The sequence below is a fragment of the Spodoptera frugiperda genome, chromosome 14 (assembly GCF_023101765.2).
Source record: "Spodoptera frugiperda isolate SF20-4 chromosome 14, AGI-APGP_CSIRO_Sfru_2.0, whole genome shotgun sequence".
Lineage (NCBI taxonomy): Eukaryota > Metazoa > Arthropoda > Insecta > Lepidoptera > Noctuidae > Spodoptera > Spodoptera frugiperda.
In genome coordinates, this window is record NC_064225.1 from 8,014,076 (window position 1) to 8,020,075 (window position 6,000).

A 6,000-nucleotide genomic window follows, 5' to 3' on the forward strand; every position below is an offset into this window, starting at 1 on the left:
GATATATTGTGTACATACATGGACTCCGAAGCCAGGTGTTCAAAGGTAGAGGTGGGGGGGAGGCACAGGGAGGTGCCTGAATTCGATTCCGGGCTATTGAAAAGTTTCAAGAGGCGAAAAGCTTCGACAAACGAAGCTAAGTGAATTTCGAGCCCTCGGAAAAACCAGGACAGGATTTGGGTATAGATTTTTTTGGTAACAACTCTTTTTAATGGAATGTGGAGTATTGGAGAATGAAAACTTGGTACATATTCAGTATGGAGTTTTCGAATTTAGTCGCTGTATTACTGAGACGAATGTTGAATACAACAAAACAACTTATTGGGTATACCATAAAGACAATCTTGTTAATAAGTTATTGTGTTTTTGTAGGTAATGAAAATTTTCAGAAATCAATCTGGTCAGTCTTTTTTGCTTAATTACCACGACAAATAAACCAACACAAGGTGTAAAGAAATAATAATCTGACTATACTAATAAACGTAGTGTCTCCTTAATTAATTGTGATCTAGCGATGGACCTTTACTTCATCTTGTCTAGATCCCGGGTCACTTGAAGTCCGCGCAATGTCATCTTTATTCATATACAAGCTTTTGCCCGCGACTTCGTTCGCGTGGAATAGTGACTTCCGGCAAATTTTTGGTTTTAACCACATAGTTCCCGATCTCGCGGGATCTCTTCAAAAATGAGATGTGGAAGATATTCCAGGGAACTCTTCAAAAATCAACATAATGAGCTCTGCGTTTGAATTTAATAGATGTATACTCACTTAGGCAATTGAAAAAATAGTTTAAAAACGGCCTTAAACTAACTTAAAACTAAAGAAAGCTACGAATTACGAATTTATAACAATTAAAAAAGAAACTATATTACAACCTATCCTCTATGCTATAATAACCAAGCTTAAACTAAATAATTTAAAAGAAACGACTTAAATCTAATCTAATTAAAAAAAAAATAGACTTACAATTTTATTGAAAAAACTAACTACAGTAACTACTAATAATCGATATCAAACTAAACCTACGTTAAATAGTTTAACCAAAAAACCAGGAAAACCCAACAAATAAACTTATTAATTGACAAATACAACGAAACCAATTTAGAATATACGAAACAGCAGGACCACTACAGACAAATAATCATACGACTGATAATACACTTTTTCTACGATAGTACCGAAGCGCTCGGCCGATACCCAACCAAATGAATGTAACGAAACCATAGCGCGATCTATTTCGATCTATCGAGGATAAAGACAACTTGGATTATTTATTTATACTCCGTTCGGGCATTTTCTTTGTACTAAAAGTTTAATTATATATATATAGATATTATTTTTTCATACCTTTTTACTATTTATTTACTTTTTTTCGATGAATTAAAACAATAACATGAACCGAAGTCGTGTAACGATCGACATAGAATTATCTATACTCCGTTAGAGCATTTTCTTTGTACTAAATGTTTTATTATATTGATATTATTTTTTTCATACCTTTTTACTATTTATTTACTTTTTTTCGATAAATTAAAACAATGCAAACATATTGAAATAAGCAATTAAATAAAAGCATGAACCGAAGTCGTGTAACGATCGACATAGAATTATTTATAAATAATTTATTTCTTATTTTTATTTTTTGATTTTTGAAATAAAAATATATCTATGTCCTTTCTAAGGTTCTAAACTATATCTGGTACCAAATTTCAACCAAATCCGTCAAATAGTTGCGGAGATTAATGGTATAAGCATAGAATGTTCGACGTGATTCTTTAATTTGACATAACTTTTTTATTTATGAACCGATTGACATGAAACAAACACTAAATGTAAATTTAAGCATCCCACAATATATTCGTGAAAACCGCATCCAACTCGGATCAGCCGTTTCTGAGATTAGCGCGCACAGACGAACAGACAAACAGACAAACAGACAAACAGACAAACAGATCTAAAAAAAGTTAATTACATTTCTCTGGGTTCGACATCGACATAACAATAACCCCTGCTATTTTTTTCATTTTTATTTTCAATGTACAGACAGCACTTTTCTACGATTTTATTATATGTATAGATATGTATCTGTATCAAAATATCATCACATATAATTCTCTACTCTTTCGTGTCATGCAACACACATTCATCTATTTCATCGAGTATTTAAAAAAAATAATGAGATAGCATACTCAATTATGATTCTATCCTTTTCATTTTAGGTGTGACGCTACTGAAATATCATTGCTCATCTGAAAGTCATTGGAGGATCATATGGGCCTATTTTGGCGCGTAATGACGTCTTGTAGTTGACGATGATAACCCACTTTGAAATAGGTTAGTTAACAGATAAAACAATTACTGTACCAGTCCAAGTACAGCCCTGTACAGGCGGCTTGGTTCCAATTTTTATCAATCCCATTTCATTTCCCCTTACGAAAGTTTTCCTCCAATTTCGCGCTCTCGCCCCCGCCCTTTTAGTGTTGGGACCATCCAGCTGGTGGAAAACAATCGATGTTGTGTTTACTGACAATTTATATACAGTCACAACTTTTATAATTGAAAATGATCATTATTAAAGTAAAACATTTCTTAATAAACTTCAATTGCAAGAAAATTGTTTAGTATTTTGTTCTTAATAAACTTTTGCAAGAAAATTGTCTATTATCTAGACATCAGAATCAGTACTATACAGATGACTATTGTGTAGAGATCAAAACAGAGGGACAGTAAAATTTTTAGGAATTATGATAAATATTTACTGAATATTTGAATCACTAAGTAAGTCGGATTATTTTTACTTTTTTCTATCCATTATTTGAAAGCATAAATATAACTTCGTAAAAGTCTGTCTGAAGTTCTTTCTAGAAATTATGGAAATTATTTGTGTAGAGGATTAACAAAAAATAAAAGTGCTTCGTAATTACGAATCCGAAAACACTTTTATTTAAATGTTGCTTGGGCAAAACTTATCTTTAAGTCTCTGATTGTCGACAAAAACTGTTGAAGGCGAATCCTGCACTTACGCTGGTCACGGGTTGACAGCAAATGTGTTAATTTCATTACACAAATTTTGTCTATTATTTCTTCTTCTAATAAGTAAATGTATCGATAAACCAACACGCCAGTACACCACTACAGTTTAAACATTAAAGTATTTCTCGAGAGACGCGGACGTATCAAGCTATCATTTCTCTGTTATTACGCGACCGAATTCAATTGAGGGCCGTTTACATCGACACTTGCTTATTAACTGACCTACTGTATTCGATTGGATCATCTTATTACTACAAACAAACAATTGATGACGATAAAGTTTTGGAATTAAGGTTCTATAAAGTTCAAATTGTCTGAGAATTCTATAATAGGAACTTTGCAGTTAAATTAGTAGATTTGCAACAGTTACATCATCGGCAATATAGCAAAAGAAAGTGGATGTTAACAGTTTCATATTATGTAAGCAAGTCATACTTCGGCACGAATAGACTACCTTAACTTGAGAGTATACCACAGCATTACAGAAAAGCTGTGTGAAACAACGCGTGTGTTGTGCTTTGCAGTGTGAAAAATACAAAGCACGGCAATGCTGATATTATTTTAGTATCGGAACATAATCAAGAGAAATCTGCTAAGTTCACACGGGATTGTTGTTAGTGTTTCATAAACCACGCCCCTCTGACTTTCACAGGTATTCAAATAAAATTTACTTAAAAACTCTTTTCGTTCTTTATAATTTGTTTTGTTGGGAACCGTTTAAAGAGCTATTACGTAGCGTCACAGCCCTCTTATACGTCGAACTCTGTAATAATTCAGTTAGTCACGTTATAAAAATACTTAACAATTTTTATGGAAATCTCTTATTTCTTTTTAATTGGTTTTGCTTCACTTAATTACTCAATTTTAGGAGAAAACTCGAAGATCTTGACTGCGAAAGTAAGAATCGCATAATGTACCATGGAGATAGTGTATCGATCATTATTTCCGTATCAGCATCATTAATTGACTAATTACGTAACTGTTTAGGTTCATTTCCTTCAGATATTATTTAATTCAGAATTTAGTTTATTTATTTCTAGTAATCCAATGGAAAACTCCGATAACGTTAGGATCAAAAAGATTCATTTTAAATGTCTTTACAACATATACATTCATTCCTAACATTTGATTCTCAGAATGATTAATAGGCATACTCCTGAGATTTTGATTTAAGATCGGTTATTTATTTTAGGAGTAAACCTACGCGTAAAACACTTCAGTCATAAGATTTTGTTTATCCAGAACTTCGTATTAACATATAAGATACTAAACAACATCATATTACCGCACTTAACAAAAAAGGTGTTAATGTTAACTAATCCCAAAGCCCCTTTCACACGAGGCGGCGAACCGCAGCGTTTCCACAATTACACGCCGCGATGCGTACTCATAATGTTCTATTGTCATTTTAAGGCGCTAATGTACATGCTGCTTTATTTTTGGAAAGGTTAGAAATGGATGACATTTTGGACATTTTTACATTTTGTGAGAATTTAGTGTGACGTCGATGTTGTATGTGTATTCAACTGCAAACGTAATTAAATTCATATACACATGAGGGGCCATGTCGGACAACGCTGACCGACACTAGTGGCGGAACAGCCTTTAACAATTTTTTGAAGGCAGTGAAAGGCTTAAATTCTGAAAAAAATCTCCTCCCGTTAAAACAGGACATCTTTTATTTGTTTAATACCAAAAAAATCCTTTAAAAACGTTTCCGAGGCGCTTTGATATACTTTTAATCACGTCGAAACGTATCGCCAATATTTTTAACCGACTTTCAAAAAATAGGTGGATTTCAGTTTGATCTGTATGTATGTCTGTGTGCGTTTATATCGCGTTTGGCTGAACTGATTTTGATGCGGTTTTTAGTATAGTATTTTTCAGACTTAGGAGAAGGGTTTAGAGATATTATTTTGACATAAAAAATGAGGCGATAAAGAATACTAAAGGCTGTCTCCTCTTTAAAAAAATAGTTTTATCACCACCCTGTATGTAATATAATAGCGTCGCCTCCCGATTATTTATATCCAATAACCTTGCAGCCATTACCACTCATCATGGCGTGAACCATTCTCATAATAACCACAACATTAGCTATAATGCACCTCCGATATAATCCGCTCGTTCACGGATCATAATCGTTCATTCATTCAGCATATTCGTTCATTCACTGAACATATTTAACGGTTTACCGCTGTAACTGCGGATGACAAACAGCGGGGGTCGCGCTAATGTGCAGGGATCAATTCTTGTGAAATAGGTTTTTGTAGAATTAACACTTGTGAAGTACTGGTTGGTAAATTACTGGATAGGATCATGTTACTTACACTTCCTTGTTAGTAGTCTGGGTATGAGCTCGAAAGCAAAGTATTGTTGGATCATTTTGCATATCCTAAAATATCTCAGTTGTAATCAGCCAATAGGCTATAATGACGTTCGGGTTACGATTGTTGGTTCCTGACGAAATGTAAATTTAATCTATATATTAATACGTGATGCAAAAACTTTGGACCGCTATTTACGAAAATTGCGCGGACGTAGGAGCATAAAATTTGGTACACTTATAGTTTATGTGTAGGAGAAGTGAAGAACGCTAATATTTTTCAAAAATAATGCTTATAAAGTACATTAAATCAATAAATTAAACATTACACACACATGCATAGTATCTGATCGTATTTGACAAAACGTCAAAATCGATAGACATTGCGATGATATTGACGTCTCATATGAATAGAGTTTTATAAAAGAGTTTGTTTGAGTTTGAGTTAAATAAAAATTATCCTTGAACGTATGTTAAGTGGTATTGTAAATTAAATCGTATATGGTTGAATTTCAACCACTAGGCGACCACTAGTCAGTATAATTCTGCCTAACTCTCACTAGATTCTTTAAAAAAACTCAAAGTGTATTTCATCCGCCTGAATCCACACAGCAACGAGGTAAAATAAGTTCCGTGGCAC

General features: G+C 33.3%; 1 long non-coding RNA gene across 1 annotated transcript in view; it reads right to left on the minus strand.

The window, feature by feature from the left end:
• The window catches only part of LOC126911410 (uncharacterized), a 181,805-nt gene extending 180,484 nt beyond the window's left edge, over positions 1-1,321 (minus strand). The window contains exon 1 of the long non-coding RNA XR_007705963.1: positions 1,024-1,321. This is a non-coding gene — a long non-coding RNA (uncharacterized LOC126911410). The remainder of the gene's footprint in view (positions 1-1,023) is intronic.
• Positions 1,322-6,000: the final 4,679 nt, after the last annotated feature.